Genomic DNA, 20,567 nt, shown 5'->3' with positions numbered 1-20,567 from the left:
AAGAGTGGGTTATTGCAAGACACTACATGGACTCTGAGAATCGCATGCACTACACCTGATGCTCCAGTCCTGCGTGATAACTACAACCGCACCGTAACCTGTGAGAAAAGCGTTACAAATGAGTATCCACATGGAACTGCAAGAGTTCTAGATTGGCACATTGTCGGACACCTTTTATCACTAACTCATATGACTGGCGCCTACGAGATCTTAGGTCCGAAAGTTTCAGTGAATGGATCAAATAATCTGTTTGATGTTTCATGTTTCTTTTGCCCCAAGAACTGCAATGAGTGTACTCGCCAAGATTTTTTGGACTATAACTTAACCAAATGCAGATTATACAATTGTACGTTGAAACAGCCTCTACCAGATGGTAGTATGGTGTTTGTATCAAAAACCAATATTGTACATGGTAGGCATCCCACTTGGAGGATGGTGTTTTTCAAATCACACAAAGTGGAGACGGTCAGCATGCTAGATTTTCCAGTAGTAAGACAACATTTAAATTGCAGACATGTGATGCACGCTTCCATTATTTCAGAGGTACACTTAGACATAGACTTGTCACAGGGCAATGTCTCCTTAGTACTACCAAGCTGCTATAAATGGAGTCAATTTCTATGGCCCATCACCAAATTGCGCGTAGCTAGGGGTTTAGATTCATTGATTGCGGGTGCAGCGGGAGTGGGAACGGGGGCTTTAAATGCTTTTGACATAGAAACTGTGCGCAACAAGTTAGCCACTATGGGTTCTGATGCCAGCGGCGCTATAAAACTTCTGGCTCAGTGGGGCCCATTGATAAGTCCTACCCTGCGCAACACTGCTACAAGTATTGGCAACCATTGGAAGTGGCAGAATTTCAGCTATGAAGACATTTTCTCTGCCATAGGGCAGATCAACAAAACTGCTAAAGACACACAATGTATTTTATGGCAAACTTTGCTAAATCAGCAGGTGTTGGCTTTCCGCTCCAAATGGGGGCGACTATCTACAACCCACTGGCACACAGAGCTACAGTTACCAGCAAACATATGGATTAAGCCGCTTGCTTTTGATTGCATGAATAACACCTGCCATGCGTTAATGCAAGTTAGTAGGACCGCTTATGCTCTAGAAATATGGTGCCCTTTTATAGTATTGCCTATGAAAATCAATGGTTCCTGGTGGGTTCCGCAAATACGAGGGGAATGGTTAGACAGCCAAAACTACACCATCCACAGTCACACCTGCATGCCCTGGGATCAGGGGTGGGTGTGTCCCCTAACTGGGAGGGTTCCGGACCCATGCATACATCCCGTAGCAGGGGAGAGCACCTGGATGCAATACCACATAAATGGGACTGACATCTTTCAAATAGATCAGCATACAGCTTGCGTAGTTACTAATCATTCCTTGCTTATTAACAATTATAGGTTATTAGGGAATCCTCAAGTATTTTGCGTAGATCAAGTTGTGACTATCCTAGACATTGTTACTCATACCCTATATTCTTTAACCCAGTGGTCTCACACTACTCTGCATGCTGAGCTCACGCATTTGCTTAACTGGACTCTATCCTATGGAGTGATTACTGCCCGGCTTCAAGCTATTAGACAGTTTTCTCAAACTGCTTGGAAAGATTTCCAGACGCTAGCTAACTCAGCTATTTCTGCAGAGTACAAGCTAATAATAGACAGAAACCAATTAATCAAAACTGCTGACCATCTGCAATCTGTTACTACTCACCACTGGTGGGATATATTCACTGGATGGTCTCCCTCCTCCACTAAACTGCTTAATATAATACTGCACCCATTGCTGTGGTTGCTGATTTCCCTAATATTCATACTTATCGTCTTCATTGGGCTCTTGCGCAGAATGTCTTTCCTTTATACTAGAATGACTGCGCTAGAGAAACGCTTAATTGGCCTACAGCACACTGTGCATGCTTCCAGATCATGGAACTGAGTCAGCATTTTCAGGCCTCACTTCGAAAGGGGTGGAATGTCGTGATAAGCTGCTAGGCGCTTGCAGTAACCTGCATTTGCACTAACCCACTGAGCTATCTTGTGTGTACTAGAGCCTATTCGAAGCGTGGAGGAAAATGCTGACATCAACCAGGACTCTCGAACTGGGTGAGCCTGCATGCTTGCAAGGGGTTAATTGCAAAGGCCTTTTCTGAAGACATAAAACATCCTAGCACAAGAGGCTCTGTGCAGCCCTTGGGAGTCAGGCATAGCTTTGCTCGTCTTAGCTCTGCGAGTCAGGTGCACTGATAAGGCAAGAATGCAAAACACAGTGCCCGAAGCCTGGGAGCCAAGGCTGGCTGTTTCCAGTCTTGTAACTTTCCAAGCAAAAAACATGTTTACTGCCAGGAGGGGAGAGCCTAGAAGCTTCTCGAAGAGCTGACACGTCATGATGATTGACGTGCAGCTCCTAATAAGAGAACTATACTTGGACCTGGGAGGGGGGACTCATCCTGGACTGTTGGAAAGACGCGCACCCATAGCCGGGCACCTGTAGCGGCGAGGGTCCTGGGTGTGATCAGATCGTACCTTCATCTACATTTCATTAGGAGCGTAAGACCAAATAATTGCATATTCATCTGTGATTGATAATTGGCATTATATAGCTTGCACTCTCTATTTCCACATTATTATAAATTGCTGCTTAGTTTTCATTAATCATTGTAGATAATAAATGCAAGCATCATATTCTGTGTGATTGGCTTTTTTCCAGACTGAGTTCATCGTGCTTCTTAAACCTTATTTGTGTGGGAAGGTAATTAGGAGTGATTTACTTTGCACAAAGGGCTGGATCCCAGGGAGGTGCGGGTACTGTTTATCACTACAACCGTAGAACCCATGCAAATAGGAGTCGTGAAAGGGCCATTCACACAAAAGGAACGAGAAAGAAGAAGACAGCTGCAATTGTGCCTCTATTGTGGGAATTCAGGACATTTTCTTCGTGAATGCCCGGTGAAACCTGCTAAGAAGACCGTGGGAGCTTCCGACAAAAGCATCGAAAAGCCAGAATCGGGAAACGACCTCGCCCGACAAGTGTAGAGGTCCGCTTGCCGAGCGTTAAAACCAGTTCTTCGACCTCGCATTTCATCGTGCCCATGGTCCTAATAAGCCCCGAGAAGCCAGATCGTTTGCATGCCATCAAGGCATACATTGACAGTGGAGCAATCAGCAATTATGTGGATCGCGAGATGGCATCCAGGATGAATCTACCTCTCTGTCCTAAAATGGTTAAAGACGTTATTACCACAGTGGATGGTACGGAAATAGCTTCCGGACCAGTTACCCATACCACCGAGGGAGTGACGTTAGTAAGCCAAAATGGACATCGTGAGGAGATCGTGTTTGATGTGATCAAGGCCCCTCAGTTTCAAATTATCCTGGGGATCCCTTGGTTAGAAAAACACAATCCTCAAATTGATTGGCGAGCAAAGACGATTCAGTTTCCGGAATGTGCCTCCACTTGTTATCTGAAGTCCGACATTAAGCTGGCAGCAATTACATCCGAGGGTCCCCAACTGCCTCCTGAATATCTAGAGTTCCAAGATGTCTTCCAGAAAGAACAAGCCAACTCCCTACCCCCGCACAGGTCATACGACTGTCAGATAGACCTGGTACCTGGGTCCACTCCTCCATGTAGTAGGATCTATGCTCTCACCGAACCAGAAAATCTCCACCTTAGGCAGTATTTGGACCAATACCTGGCCAATGGATTTATTCGTCCTTCTAAGTCTCCAGCCTCTTCAGCTCTGTTCTTCGTTCCGAAAAAGGAAGGGGATCTCAGAACATGTATCGATTATCGCGCCCTGAATCAGATTACAGTCAAGAACAGATATCCTCTGCCATTGATCCCTGAACTTCTAGACCAAGTCAAGAATGCTCGCATTTATACGAAGTTGGATCTCAGAGGAGCTTACCACTTGGTCCGAATAAAAGAGGGCGACGAATGGAAGACGGCCTTCCTCACCAAGTATGGATTATTTGAGTATCAAGTAATGCCCTTTGGACTATGTAACGCCCCGGCCGCCTTCCAGTACTTCACGAATTACGTCCTCAGAGAACTAATTGACTTGTGTACAGTTATCTACATCGACGATATCCTTATATATTCGTCCTCTGAGGCCGATCACCGGAAACACGTCAGGGCAGTTCTTGAAAGGCTTCGCCAACATAAACTCTTTGCCAAGCTTGAGAAATGCGTTTTCCATGTCACCGAGGTCGAATTTCTGGGATTCATTCTGTCACCAAATGGAGTCCACATGGATTCAAGAAAGGTAGACGCTATCATTAAGTGGCCATCACCAACGTCGGTGAAAGGAGTCCAAAGCATGTTGGGTTTCGCCAATTTCTACCGTAGATTCATTCCAGAATTCTCCCGAATAGTCCAGACCATTACTGCCCTTCTAAGGAAAAACAAACACTTTGTGTGGTCTACCGAGGCGGAGCAAGTCTTCCAAGAGTTAAAAGCCAAGTTTATCTCCGCTCCTGTTTTGAGACATCCCCGCCCAGAGCTTCCTTACATCGTAGAAACCGACGCCTCCAGTCTTGCGATGGGTGCAGTCCTATCGCAAAGAGATCCAGAAACAAACCAGTTACACCCCGTGGCATTTTGGTCCCGCAAATTCTCGGCTCCTGAAATCAATTACACCATTACCGATACGGAACTTCTGGCTATTAAGTCCGCCTTCAAGGCCTGGCGACACTATCTTCTGGGTGCCAGACACACAGTCACAGTGATTACAGACCATCGCAACTTACAATACCTAAAGACAGCTAAAGCTCAATCCTCCAGACAACTCCGCTGGGCACTATTTTTTGCCGAGTTTGACTTCGTCATTACCTACCGACCAGGCAACAAGAACGGTAAAGCTGATGCCCTTTCCCGGATGGGAGTGGAAGAGCACATGGTCAATCCTGAACCCGTACCTATCATTCCCGAACAAAGAATCCTAGGTCTAATCGGCACACAATCCATCGAAGAAGTTGAAGCCAAAGTTAAACAACTTATAACTCCAGCAGACATACAGAATTGGCATCTTCAGGGAAAAGACTTCAGGGTGAAGAACGACCTATTGTACTTCCAAGAACGGTTATATCTACCCTGTGCTAGTTTACAGAATCAAGTCATCTCTTGTTATCACGACTCCCTAATGGAGGGACACCCCGGTATGGCCAAGACCTCGGAAAAGATCAAGCGTCACTTCTGGTGGCCGTCTTGGAGAAAGGATATCAGAGACTTTGTAATGTCCTGTGGAGTGTGCGCTCAAAATAAAAGTCAAAAGGAGAAACCAGCAGGCCTCTTACGCCCACTTGACATCCCACCTCGTCCCTGGCATACTCTCTCCATGGATTTCATCACCGACTTACCTTCATGTTCCGGATATAATACGATCTTAGTAATCGTGGACCTATTCTCCAAGATGGCGCACTTCATCCCACTGAAAGGTCTACCGTCAGCAGCAATCCTGGCCTGGGAGTTTCTCGAAAACATCGTTCGGTTACACGGCTTTCCTTCAGTTTTAATCTCGGATAGAGGAAGTCAATTTGTCTCCCACTTTTGGCAGAGTTGCTGTCGGTTGGCTCAAATTGATGTAAGGCTTTCAACCAGTCACCACCCCCAAACCGACGGACAGACCGAGAGGACCAATCAAACTTTGGAACAGTACTTACGCTGCATGCTGCAACAAACAGAAAGAACTTGGAAGGACATCCTTTCGATAGCCGAGTACGCTTACAATAATTCAGTCCACTCTGGAACCGGAAAAACCCAGTTTTTTCTTTTATATGGTAGCCATCCTCGAACCTCTAATCTGGATCCACCTCAGGATCTAGGGACACCAGCAGTAGACCACCTGCATTCTGCAATCACCCAAGCCTTTAAAGAAGCCACTTCTCATCTGCAAAGGGCTAAGGAACAATACAAGAAAGGAGCAGACGAACATCGGAAGGAGGCCCCTCAATATCAAGTAGGAGATCAAGTCTGGTTATCCACCAAACATTTACCCCTAAAAGGACCGCGCACCTTCAACCCAAGATACCTGGGACCCTACTCAATCACTACCATAATAAACCCAGTGGCAGTCAAGTTGGACTTGCCCCCTCATATGAAAATGCACCCAGTCTTCGATGTCTCGCTACTAAAACCTGTGCAGCCAGAGACCCGATTGACTAAATCTCCAGAACCTATCCTAGTTGATGGAGAACTCGAGTTTGAAATCAAAAACATCTTAGATTCCAAAATCTCCAAATCAAGGCTATACTACCTGATTGACTGGAAAGGTTATGGCCCCCAGTAAAGGTCTTGGGAACCTGCAGAACATGTCCACGCACCTCGTTTAGTCAAGAAATTTCATCGAACATTTCCTAACAAACCAAGACCCCCGGAGAAGTCAAGCTTGGGAGGGGCCTTGAGGGGGGGTACTGTCATGATCCCTGCTTCCAAGGGGTCAGGACTTGCCTCACATCCTTGGAAGCAGGCCCATAACCTTGATCCTGGGTACCAGCCAGTCCATATCGGGACCTTTTGGACCTTGTCCTGGCGCCAGTGGCACCAGGCTCATAAAGATGACCGGTCCCGGCGCTGGAAGCGCCGGGCTCATAATGCTTAAGAGTGCTTGGGTGGACCTACCTGCAGCAGACCATGCTGCTTACTTACCAGCTCGATGGTCTTCTGATCCTTCTCTGCCTGGAACTACTTTTCCTGTCTGGGTGGGGCAGGAGCCACTCCCTGGAATCAGAACACAGGAACTCTTTTCTTACCTGGGCGAGGCTGTGGAAGAAGACGCCTAAGCACTACAGAAGGCTATTTAAACCACACCCGATTGATGAAACGTGCTTCGCGTTATTCTGCATCTGCAGCAGGACGCTCACCGTGTCAGCTCCAGTCTTCCTGAGATTCTTCAGCTCCAGTTCCTTTGAAAACGAATTCCTTACCTGCTAGAGATCCGATCCTCAGCTGCACCTGCCAAGACAAAACAACAGGTTAGCAGAACTCAATTCGAGAGCGGCGCTCTTACTTACCAAATACGGCGGCATCTTCCAAAGCCTTCCGCCGCTTTCTTCGGCTCCCCATCGACATCTGCAAAGAAAAGGACTTGATTAAGCATTGCATTCTTGAATTGCTTACCTGCGCTCCGCACGTTCTGAACTTCAAGAAGCGCTGCATGCCGGCATCTGCAAAACAAAGGGAGACATTTTAAGGCGCATTCTAAACCAACCATAAACTTTCTACTTACGCGCTCGCACGTTCGCCGGCATCCATCTAGCAACGCTCTCTGCATCCACGATCTGCAAGGACAAAAGAGACATTAAGGCGTGCTTTTGAGACAACCGGCAGTCATTTTACTTACGTGCACCGCGCTTCATCCTCTTCGTACATACGCGCTTGCACGATCCTGGGCACTTATTCATCAGCGTCCATTGCACCTAAACCTGCAGGACAAAGAGAGACATTGGAAAGGGTGACAGCAACCGGTCATCTTTCCTACTCACCTGCTCGCCGCATCATTCCTCTACAATTTCAATCTTGACACCCTGAGACTGAGCAAGGTACTAAATTAAGGGTGCTCCAATGACTATCAAGAAACCGCTCGTGCGGTAAACGGCGGTATCTTCCAGCATCAACCTCTGCAATCAAGAGGATTGTCAGTGAACCAGTGAAGTAACTGGTACTTGCGCCCCTGCAAAGACGCAGGATGGAGAGCCCGGCTTTAATATATCTAAGGTGAGCAAGCCACGCCCTTGGTTCGAATAAGAGGACTGAGGAAGGAGAAGTTCAGTCAATCCAGTTCCTAAATCCTTGTTCTTCCGTCTGCAGACACCTCACTCTACACGTCCGGTACATCGTGAGAAGGGGACCAGCCCTAGGAGAAGGCCGAGATCTACGAGTCACACTAGAAGACACGGCGACAGCTCAGTCCAGCCCAGCGCCTCCGTGGAAATCAGGTGAGCGTTACAGTGGCCTGCCCTATGAGAAGTGATTTGGAGATACTCTGGATTTGCCATTGAAAGGGTAGTTCACTCAAAAATGTTGTGGTTTGAAAGGATGGGCCATAATAAAAATATATGTAACAAATATTTGTTTAAAAAGTTCCTATGTAAAATTTGTGAGAAATGAGCCTCAAAGTCTGGATTTTTTAGCACTAGGCGGCATCTATTTTGTGAAATGAAGCAGCCTCCTCTGTTCATGTTAAGCTTTGGACTTGTGACACTAATCAAGCAAAAGCCCCTTACTGGGAGCTTTTGCTTACTGCTGCCGGAGAGCAGAGTTTAACATGAACAGAGGAGGCTGCCACAATATTCATAATTGCCTTGACTTTCTGTTTAAGTTTCCTCTGTTCCCCCTTGGCATTTTCACATTCTAAATAATTCATATTAGATGGTGGGTGAAGCCATTTTCCGAATTCTGCTCAGAGACCCACTGATTGTCCTTCTCTGAAAGGAACTCACATATTGCATTTTCTAACATCAGCCTTTATTCTTTGACATACTGTGTGTTTTACTGATCAGGATTCATTTTGGTTTGGTTTGGTTTTGCTTTTGCATCAATGGATTTCTTCTTACTTTTCAAAAAGAATTGTTTTTCTTTTTTAAATGACAGCTGAAAGCACAGGGCTGTTTCTTCCAGCCATTAATAAAATATACTTTTAATTATCTGCCGTTTGTTTTTATGCTGAGAAGTGGGCCTGAATTGTCACAGTGCATCACCTTTTGATGGGTGACAGTTTCAGTGAAAAATGCTGCACTCTTGTCTCAGCCAGCAATGTGATGTGCTTTTCCAACCTGCACTCAGATTACATTTTTGTTTTAGCTTTCTCCGGATTGTAACTGCAGAAGACACGCACATAGTCGGCCTAAATAGGCCCATTTTCAGCGTGAAGGTTTTTGAATGATGGCAGGTCATTTTCACAGTGTGCCCATCAGTTCTGTTGGTAGGGGCCTTGGATTAAACCCCACAAACATAACATTACCAAATGAAAAGCATCAAAAAATGACACATTTCAAACTTACATTTTTGAGTGTGAAGGTCTAAAAATACTAAATCTCAAAAAGGTTGTATTACTAAACGTTAATATTTGAGATTTCATTTTTTAAATGAGTGTTTCAAACTTAAGGTTTTCAAACAAATTACCTATACTCTAGTGATTATTCCTCCCCTCCCTCAGGTTCTCCAGTGTCATCATAAAGATGGACAAAACTAGGTACAGGCACCACATGGACGATAAGAGGGGCCCTTGACTGTGCCACCTATCTACTGGAGCAGAAGTGCTCTCGGCCTAGGCCATCAAGAACCGTATGTTAACACCCACCAGGTGACAGAGTTCTGGCAGGCAGGCAGGCTCCGCAGGGAATGGTCAGTGGCCCACAAGTGGGAACTTCACAATATTTAAATGGACCAAATCTTCAGGAACCAGTATCTAACTACAGGTGCCACCTGATTGCATCCAGGTTTGATTTGATTTTTATTTATATAGCGCTATAACCCAAAGTTCTGTACAAAGATAAAAATGGTACAAATCATGTAAGACAAAATTGAAAAGCACAGGTTAGCCGGTGAGAATATGAGTTTTAAGATGAAAGCAGGAAACTGGAAAATGGGTATCAATGGGGGATCTATTCTCCATCTAATGGGTGGGAGATTCCTCTACACTTCCCCTCTTATGCCATTGATTCACCAAGTTCTTCCAAGACTCAGGGTGACATCCTGCCACGTGAGTCTCATAGCGATCCACAGATGCATTTAAGGTCTGCTACACAAGTCGGCTCAAACTCTCCATGGACGTTCTGATCACTCTTAAAGTGAACCCACACCTGTCGGTGAGAGAAGGGGTGCTATAACCTTATTGATGATTCCACGTTCCAGACACTGACCACTTGGCACCCAAACCGTTCCTCGCAGACACCCAGACTTCTTGGGTGATTGTTTCAGTGTTCCTAATGAGGCCAGAGCCCCATTGATTCACAATACGAAATGCAAGCGAACCTGCACACACACTGTGCAACAATGTGATCTACATCTATAATCTCTACGGCCCCACCAGCTGCTTCTGTATCTTCCTCCATGGACTAAACCCAGCTTCTCTCACAGTTTTATCAAGCTTTATCTATCAGCCATCACATATTTTAAAGAAAGTTACACAAAGATTACTAATAACCTTTGCGACACCAGAAACCCTCCTTAAGACCATCTCAGATCTTGTCTTCAAATCAGTTAAAGCCTACACACCCCCATTAGACAGAAAATATCCAAACGCCATCCAAACTGTGGTTCTTTGAGACCCTCAATAAAGTGAAACACAACTGCTGAAAATAAGTGACCACCTGGAAAATAGCAGGGCCAAGAATATAAGAGACATTCAAAAAACCATGCTCTTGGTGATCTTCATAGCCTACGGCAATGCTGACCGTGGAGCAAGACTATTTTGTCTCTAAAATCCAAGAAGCCTTCAACAGCCATAGGGAATACTATTTTCCCTGAAAGGGCTAGCTCCATGAATTCACCAACATGAGGTTCATGAAACAATTTAGTTGTCTTCTTTACAAGAAACGAAAAACAAAGAAACTATGGACACAAGCAACATCCCTCATATGTCTACCAAACTTGTCCACATCACTTTTTGTCTCAGAATATGGTTACAGAATGTTAATGATCTTGATCTCAAGAAAACAAGGTGTCTGGTTTTGAATCTCCACATAGTAAACTTTTGATGCAGAGCTTACTGATCGAGCTACACATCGGGGTGATTGATGTTTCCCTATGATCTTTAATTGTAGGAGGAGAGTCCACACCAGCATATGGATCGTTTTCCCCACTCAACCTTTGTTTTACTCCCAAAGTGCAAATGTCTGAGCGACCAAGACATGGATGTAGGCCATGGACATGGTGGTTCACTATCTCTTAGTTTTTCAGAAATGGGACAAGAAAACACAGAATGTGGAGAACGAATGCTTCCTACTTGGATCTGATCTTTGAAAAAAATCCTAATCTTTTCAATAGAGAAGTTCTTTATAGGCAAGCGGGGACAGAGGCCAGCGCAACAGTGCTGAAGGGTGGAATCAAAGCTAGAAAGGAAAAAAATCTGTTTAAAACAAATGACTGAACCCGTGTGGACCCTGGAGAAACGGATGCACTTAGGAAAACATGAACAATTTACCAACCCAAATGTGCCCCTCAGAGAAATCTATACAAAATGAAGACACTTGCTCGGTTAAGCAGGTGTGGGAAGATTGGCTCTTAGAACAAATTGACAGATTTTGAGTGAAGCCAAGAAATACACAGGAGGTGCCTCACAGCTGTGTTCAATACCACAAAGATCTCTTCACCGCAAAGGTTTAGGTGGGCGAGGCAGACATTCGAAAGTTCCCACACTTTTGACTTGTGATTCATAACACATGAACATATTTGCGATTGCAAAGTATCCCACTGCTTTTCTTAAGGATGCTTCATTCTTTCCGGATGGTATGGCAACACCACTAGTGACCGTTGAATGCGGAGGGCCTGCATTAGAATGGTTTTCTCCTCTGCCATAATTTAAACATCAGTTTATTTTCTCATAAAAGTAGAGATTTGAAGTGTCAGTACCACTTTGAAATCACACGGAACTTAACTTAATGTTGTCCTTCCCTGCTTCCCATTTCATGGGTGGGAATGCACCTATGGGACATATATGCAGAGGTTAGCGGAGTGTCTACAGGAAGCGGCAAACCATCCAACACTGACCAGAGCTGCAATCTGTTGTTATGCTTTAATTGTTCAACTTCTTTTCATGCCATTGCTGCATTCAGAGATTGGAGGCCATTTTAAAGTTATCAGGACGGAAAATGAAAGCATAAAATTGCTGTTACGCTTTCGTTTTTCCACTGCAGCTGATCTTTCAGCTCTCCTTATGCTTAGGAAGGCAGCAAAGCAGTGACAGCATCTCCCCTTTGCTTTCCTCCTCTATCGCCAGAGAACACGGATGAATTCCAATGCAATACACCTCAAATTAGCACCTGTGAATGAGCCGGCAGATTCCTTTGGAATCATTATGAATCGCCAACTGCAAAGGATAATGCAGGCAGTGTTTTATTTCTCTCAAAGCGGAGCGTAAAACTAAAGCGTAAAGAAGATTCACCCTTGCTTTACTCCTTGCTTTTATACTGCACAAGAGGGGGTTGCTGAGAGGGTCTCCCCCTGCATATATTTGCGGTCAAATGACTTAAAAGAAAAAAACATTATTAGATGGATTTGGATTCGATCAAATCTCCTTGATGAAATCACATAGAACCTTCGATTGAAGTCAGAAAGTTCCCGACTGGTGGTACAGTGCAAGGCCACTGGCTTATTCTACTGCTAAAACTATGGGCTCCGAAAGCCTTTCAAATGACAGTAAATATCAGCATCTAAAAATGTCCGAAAAATTATTTTCACGCCATAAAAAAGCACAGTTGCATTGCAAATAGAAAATGTCAGTCAATAAAACCTCAACACTTCCGGTTTGAAGACCGCACAGAAATATTCTTAAAAATACACAGAAAATAAGATACCATCTTGTGTAAAAAACAATTATGCAAAGTAAGTCACATAGGCAAATGTTGCAGGTGATAAACAAACCTGTGTGTTACTGAGATAGTTCTAATAGTCAAAGACAAAGTAAAAAAGGGGTTTTTAGGTGTTTGCAGAAAGCTATGAGCGAGTTTTGAGAATGCTGGAAAAAGGGAGGCTATTCCAGAGCTTGGGTACTATCACAGAGAAGGGCCTGTTGCCTATGGTCCAATAATGGCTGGTGGGGTCATTAAGTAGGAAGTTATTAGAAAATCGGAGACGGCATGCGAGCTGGTAGAGTTCAATGCATTCAACAAGATAAAGTGGAGCCAACATGTGCGCACTTTTGAACACCAGGAATAGGATCTTGAAGGTAATCCAAGAATGAATCGGGAGCCAGAGGAGACTACAACTAGCAGGAGAATTAGGTGAGTCTCTTGGAAGTTTGCAGACTAATCAACCCGCTGCATTCTGAGTCACCTGCAGCCGGTGAACCAGGTATTTCGGAAGGCAGGCATAGAGAGCTTTGCTGTAGTCGAGACTGGAAGTGACCAATGCTCCAACCACCGGAGCATGATTGTTAAGTGGAAGGTAGGGAAGAACATTTTGCAAATGACGGATGCTTAAGAAAACATGCATAACACTAGCATAGACTTGTTTAACGAAGGACATCTGTGGGTCTAGAATCACCCAAGATTGTTTTACTTTGGTGGTTAGCGTGATTGGAAGTCCGAACAAAGAAGGTGGTCACGGATGATCCAAGAGGCTCATTCCTCTTGAGATAAAATCTTAAGACCTTTGGAATGTCAACACAGTGGAAGCTTCAATCAACTTTGTTTGATTGATAGGCATACAGGGCTGCCCCATATGTCCTGCACAATGACACTTGCGTACCTGAATGTACCAAACTTGCTAAGAAGGAAGGAATATCATCTATTGAGGCCTACAGCTATGCTGTGCTCACGTAGAAGGTTTCCTGGCAGCGCTAATTACTTTGAGATTGTCATCCAACAAACCCAGATGGCAAAGATTCGTTTTACAGGTGCCAGATAGTCATGGTAAGTGAATGAGGGCATATTCCCCAATGCCTGACAAGGAGGTCCGGAAAGAGGGGGAGAAGGAGAGTTGGACTACTTGTCATAAGCAGCAGATCAGAGAACCAGTGCCTCTGCAGACAATAGGGGGCGATCAGGAGGATTTCCCAACACTTGGAGTGCCTGAACTTCTGTAGGACTTTCAGAATGAGAGGAAGGGGAGCAAACAAGTTGGCAAATGAGTTATTCCATAAGACTAACAGAGCATCCCCAATGATGCTTTCCATTTCCCCAAACGGTATTGGTGACACTTGGAAATGTATGTGCTCTAGAGAGTCCTTCTCCAACCCGTGAGGGAGGAATCAGTTGTGATGGTGAGTCGATGTTGAAGATATTAAAAGAACATGCACACCTCGAGGTTCCGTTGGTCTGGCCACCACAGACTGAGGATGGAGGGCAGGACCTTGTATTGATAGTGGTCCTCGCCTATGCAGAACCAGAGAACGGCAGGGCGGGGGGGGGGCTGGCCAAATAGGAATGTGCAAATATGCATCTTGCAGAAGGTACTGTGATGATTCCTGTGGAATCCTCACAGAATCCCAGCCTAAAGTCTCCTCCCATAAGGCCAGGGGAAGGTAGCCGCTACCTGATCCTAACCCTGGGGGTGGTGCTATCTATGTGGATCACATGGAGGAGAAGGCCATCAAGGGAAGGAAAGGACTCTGTCAGGAGATAAGCGGTATTCCTCCTCTTCTGAGGGTAAGGGTTTCCCTAATGCCTACATATCTGAAGGCATGTTGTCAAAGTAAGGGTTTCTTTCCCAGACTTACCCAATATACAAAGTATAAGATTCCTTTTGTTAAACAGGGAGATAATATATATATATGTATATATATATATATAGGGAACAGGGAGAAAATGCAATTACTTTTAGTAGTTATAATTTTTTCTTATGTTTGGAAAAACCTTGTGGTAAGACATCAGCTCCTTTAAAAACTCCCCTTAAAATTATATCCTGTGAACCTCTTAAAGTAGATTAAATGATATTGAAACAACTAAGAACATTATGGACATCAAGTTCCATAATGCTCTTAGTACTCAGCCGAGGAAGAGGGATGCAGAGTTACTAAACCCCTGTGAGCGGTCTAGTTTTTGTAACCACCCACACCTGAGCTGGACCTTTAAACATTTAAGGGCCCTTCAGGTGAAGGTTAAAGAGAAGCAGCTGGAGCTGTGGGAGCAGTGAGTGGTTTGAGCAGCGTGAGCAGCAGCAGAAGGCAGAAGCAAAGAACGACACAATATCAGCTGTACAGAGCAAGCAGCGAAAGTCAGAACCCCATGCAGATGCAGAGGATGCACAGCAGGAAGCAGTGTGGAGGCCGGCTATAAAAGAGGAGAGAGAGGCACTCCGTGTCCTGCATCTGTGGGTCACTGAATCGCGTGTGGCACGTGTGACGCAGTGGGCGCTCCAGTGACAGCCAGCGTGAGCAGAGAAAGGTGAGCCCGAGTGGTCAAACATCAGTGAGGGCCTGACGTGTAGGGAAGCAGAGCAGTGAGTCCACAGGAGCCGCCAAAACGAACCAGTAAGTTGTCCTATGAGAGGTAACCCTAGGGCGCTCCAAAGTATACCGCTGGGTACAAGTGCACATTTTGAATACCAAACTATTAAATTAAAGTGAGCAGGAGATTATTGTAACACACATTGCCAAAGCCAAGAAAGGACAATAACTAAACAAAACAAATGTACTCTTCGATGAGGGTGAAAGCGAACAGGAGGATATTGCCAAAGCCAAGACGATGCAATAACAAAGCAAAGAAAATGTAATCTTGCAAGAGGGAGATGGCAAATAAGAGAACACTATAACCAGTATTAACAAAAGCCTAAAGGACACAATAAAAGAGCAGAAGGGATATCAGAAACAGCAAGACAATGGCCATCCTTGTCAAAAGGATCAAGGAGGAGAGGGGTATAACCTGCATTGCCTAAGACAAACTGATACATATGAGAAGTATTGTCCTTTTGTATTTTATACCTGTAAAGGAAGTTGTGACCCAACTGTGCTTAAAGTCAAGAGATTGAATCAAGAAGCAGTTGTTGGTTTCTCTTTCCCAATTGAGGATTAAATATGGAAATACTGGAACAAACCTCACCACAGAGTACAAATAGTAGTGGTATGAGTTTTTCTTTATCCTGGCAGGTGAGTACACCAGGAAAAGGAACGCGGAGTACGCAGAGTTTGCAGAGTTTAGCAGTCCTGCAGTCCCGGCTCTACAGTCTGCCTTCGAGTTCCTTTGTTTGTGGAAGGTCCTACAAAACATCAGCTGTTTCCGCAGAGCGGAACGCTGAGTACGCAGAGTTTGCAGAGTTTAGCAGTCCTGCAGTCCTCTGCAGGCAGAAGCAGGCAGATGCAGGGGATTGCCCTTGCCGGCTCTCCTGATCAGAGCGAGTCTGAGCCGACAAGATGCCTCCGAAGACCGTCCCTCAGTGGGAAAGAAGGTCTCCGCCCAGGAGAGGTAAGAATGCTGGTGCCTCTACAGAGACTTTGCCCGCCACCTGTGACACACACTTTCGTGTCTTGACTAATGGTTTAAGTAGACCGGACGATGAATTCAATGCGCAAACCGTGCACGTTTCTCCTGTCACTGGGCCTGATCCGGTGGCCCCTGCTGCTACGTCCTCATCGTCTTTTTCTAACGTGACTGCTGACATTGGGGTATGTGTTAACACAGGCCGGAGTTCCGCTTCGGCGAGAGGTTTGCGAGCCTAGCCCGCTGAAGGGCGGGTTCGGCTGGCCCTTTCTACGGCCCCGTCTGTCAGTGCAGGTGGCATCTGCATTCCTGCTTTGAACAGTCAGCTGGGAAGCGGGGTCAAGCAGCCACTTATCAATTCGGGGAACGCCATCACAGATCTGACTCTTGGAGTGCTTATCAAACGGACAGTACCCATATCTCCTCCTGAGCTCGGGGCCAGTATTCAACCATGTGAGCAGCAAACTGACCTTGTGCTATGTAAAGTGCCCTCGGTAAAAGACATTGCAAAAGATTCTGTCCACCTTGCCTGCCGGGAAACTAGACCAGGAGTGTCTGAGAAGGTGCAGATTGTGGCAACGGCGGAAATACACGCCGAAAAAAATACAGTGGCTGGGCGAGTCATAAGTACTGATCTAATTAGCCCAATCCTAATAACAAGCGATCGGGTGAGAGCCGTCTCTAGCTCGCCCAGACAAGGAAGTCCTAGTAGGGATGCTGAATTCTCCCCCGCCTCCGATGAGCTAAGCAGTAACCCTGATCAGGTGGACATATCAGGAACTGTTGTGGAAGTCCCTATAACTACAAAAGGGCTTCCCCATTAAATGGGAAAAAAAAGAACATACAACAAAAAACAAAATGGAAAGGGCAAGGGAGTAAAAGGTACAGAAAGATTAATATCTAGAGAACTCCTTATGGCCCAAAAAAAGGAAAAGAATCTATGTACTAAAGACATGAAGAAAATCAAACTGACAGCAAATAAGAAGGCTGACGTATTCGACACATACCTTGCCCAATCCTTTGATCTCAAACGCTCTTTTCAACTAAGAAGCAACAGTGTAAGCGAAAATTAGATTCAGATGTGGAACTCTCAGATGCAGAAATTTTGGAGGTGGTGGATGGGATTTTACCAGCAAACAAAGCCAGGAAAACTGATCCAACAAAAGACCAATCACATGAGTCTGCAGACACTGGGTCTCCGTTGGCTAACATGCCAAATGCCGGGCCAAAGGAAACTGTATCTAGTCCGGTAAAACAAGGCAAAAATGTCGATCTAGCATCTACTCAATTAAAATTAAGTGTAACCCTGCAACCACAGAGGCCGGACCAATTGGTAACATCAGTACATATAGAGACCACTGAAGGACGTGAAAAACAAGATTCTAGTGACCCAAACAACCCAACCCATCAACAATCTGAACAACAGGCAACTCAAGAATGGACAGAGCCCAGTTTAGGGCCCGACAACAAATTTGCCAGCTTTTTAAATGAGGCAATTGATCGGCAGCGTGACCAGGAACCCGGCTCAATGGCCCAAATGAGTGCACAACCTTGTGCTAAAATTCATCTTCAACGCCCAGAAAGAGGTGATAAGCCATCAAAGTTGAGCATAGATGTGGCAGCTCCAAATATAAGTGGCAGCAGAATCCAGCCTGAACGTCCAAAACCATTGACACCGCTTTTGGGGAGTGAGACACCTGAAACACCAACGGCTTACTATCATGTGCCTGAGTGTTTTTATTCACAACAAACGCCTGTTAAACACAGAAGACACAGTGAACTTGTTACTGAAACACATAAAGCTTCTCCAAACAAAAAAACAGATATGACGACAATTATGTCAGCAATCACAATTGCGCTGACTCCATTTGGCAAACTTTATGAAACTATGAATGAATCAACAAAAGACAATGCGATGATTCTGTGTAAGATTCAATCGAAATTTAATTTCATTGAGGGATACATAACAGCCGTAGAGGCAAAAAATGCCGAGCATGAAGCTGCATGGGAAGCCAAATGGTCAAACTTCAAGGACTTCAACTCTGTAAGACCCAAAAAAGGGGTTTTGAAAAAGCAACCCAGACATGTGCTGACAAAGTGAAAGGAGGACTGGATGCAATCTTCAACAAACACAATACGACAGAATTTCGTGAGGCTGATCCAGTAGCAATAAAGTCCTCCAGTCCTCATTAAAAGAAACCTGCGCCACTGCTTAATAAAAAGCAGAGTGTAGGACTACGGTTGACAGGATCCGCCAGTGAAGTTCATAAAAACAAGCTGTGCTCAGGGCCCAGCAGGGGGGAGGACATAATTGAACTGATGTCAATACCAACAACGCCTAAATTGAAAGCATCAATAGTCCAACAAGGGCCTCAGCCCGCAGTGAAATTGCCAAGAACGGCGGAATAATTCCTTACATCGAGTATATTAATGGATCTATCAGAGCACCTTGAACCAGATACTCTACTGGATAAAGTGAAAATTCAAAGTAGCCGGACAACGGCTTCAGGAGCAAGCACTGAAGGAACTCAGAAGGATCTGGCACTGCCTATGGAGGTAAAGGGCAAGATGCCTGTGGAAAAAACAGTGCAACATAAACTACAGGGAATCACCAAGAAAATGCAAAGAACGGCAGGACTCAAGAATCAGATGTCCCTCCGTCAGGGACAGTGCCTAGATGTGGGTCGACTCCACCGAAAAGACGATCTCGGCCACAATCAGAGGAAAGAATAATAAATATCCAAAGACGGGATCGACCATCTAAACTAGACAATTCCTTAAAGGAAACTCGACTGTTTAAATTAAAACAAGTATCCTGCAGAAGCAACTACATGATCTTAAACAGGAAAACGGTTCTAAAAACACTAAGTAAAATAGAGACTTTACAGTATCTGAGAACGGACGATTTTGTTTTGATTGAGCCTTACCATCGAGACCAAAAGGCAAAAGCCTACCTGCACATTAAAGTAAAGGCTCTTAAAGGAGTCTCGGTAGAGGCTTATAAAGATCTGAAGCATGCAGGTTTTACCTTGACAGAAATGCAAACACCAAAAGAAGATTCTTGAGATCTGACCAACAGGGATAGCGGCGAACAAAAACGCCACTATATATCAAAAACCCAAGATCTTTATAATCGAAAAAGACAAGGTACAAGACAGCACTTTCAAGATTATGATTACCATCAAGGACCGTAAGGCCAACAAGCTGCAAGAAGGGAGAACAAAAGGAGTAGAGACAATAACAGCACTGAAAAAAAAGGGGCCAACAGCACAGAGGTCTGATCAAATCTATGACCGGAATGATGTCTCAAGAGCCCAAGAACGCATTCATTCGGACCACACATGGGGAAGAAAAAGAGCGGAGAAAGAACGTAAAAAAGTCTCGTTGGGAGGAGCAAAATCTTCTAATAGCAGCGAAATAAGAACCCCTAAAGACCAATGGAAATGGCTGAAAGCGGCGCTAAACCCCAACCGTGACAAATAGCAATCACCATGTGAGTGTTAAGAAACACTTTGCCGCTTCTGCTTACCTTCCGCGCTGTTTTCTCAACAGCTCCTCAAAGGCATCTCTGGCGAAATCACCCCTCCGGTTCTTACCGCCATTTCTGGCCAAGTGGTTCTTCACGTCCTCCAGGACCCGTTCCGTGGAACGTTGCAGGCTGCCATGGCAACTGGGACGCCATTTTCAGCGTTCCGGTCACGTGCGACGACACGCAGGATCACGTGACCCAGCCTTCTTAAAGCTTGCGGAAACAGTGCCGCGGCGCTCCTGATTGAGTTGTATGGTACGCTTTGCTTGTTTTGTTTATGCCAGTGATTTTGACTCTTGCTTTTGTCCTAAGGATTGCGCTGCTCTACCCCTGGTCTGGTTCTTCTTGGTTGTTGTCGGACTCTTGGCTATGTGTTTTTGGACTTGCTGATTTCTACATCCATGGCTCCAGTTTTGCTCGTTGGTTGCTGACCTTTTTTTGTTTCCCGGATTAGCCCTTGCCAGTACCTTGTCTGTTGTGATGTCTTGGATTCTTTCCCGCCCCCCCCCTTCTGCTACTCAACTTTTCCATGATTCTGGCCATTATCTTATCTGGTTTCTCTCACTACACTCCTTACCACCCTGTGAGATTCTGTTCATTGGTGACACTACGGCACGTCTGGATCAAGAACTTACTACCTCTGGATCAGTGCTCTTCTGGATAAAGGATCCTTCCACGTCATCCTACGCTTCATATGGACTTCATCCCTCCCCTGGTCCCAGGGGCACTTACCTGTTTTAGGCGTCCTCGTGCCGTCGTGACCGGTGGCTGTTGGGGACTAGAGTCTGGCCACCCTAGACGTAGGCGTCCTCGTGCCGTCGGGTCCCGTGGCTGTTGGGGACTAGAGACTGGCCACCTTCGCATTAGACGTTCGTGCTCGTCGGGGCAGGATTTCCCTTGGGTACCAGAGTTACTTGGTGTCACCTGTTGATCCACTGGTAAGTCACTTA

This window comes from Ambystoma mexicanum, chromosome 9 (assembly GCF_040938575.1).
Source record: "Ambystoma mexicanum isolate Mex_15411 chromosome 9, UKY_AmexF1_1, whole genome shotgun sequence".
NCBI lineage: Eukaryota > Metazoa > Chordata > Amphibia > Caudata > Ambystomatidae > Ambystoma > Ambystoma mexicanum.
Note: the sequence above shows the minus strand (reverse complement) of the source record.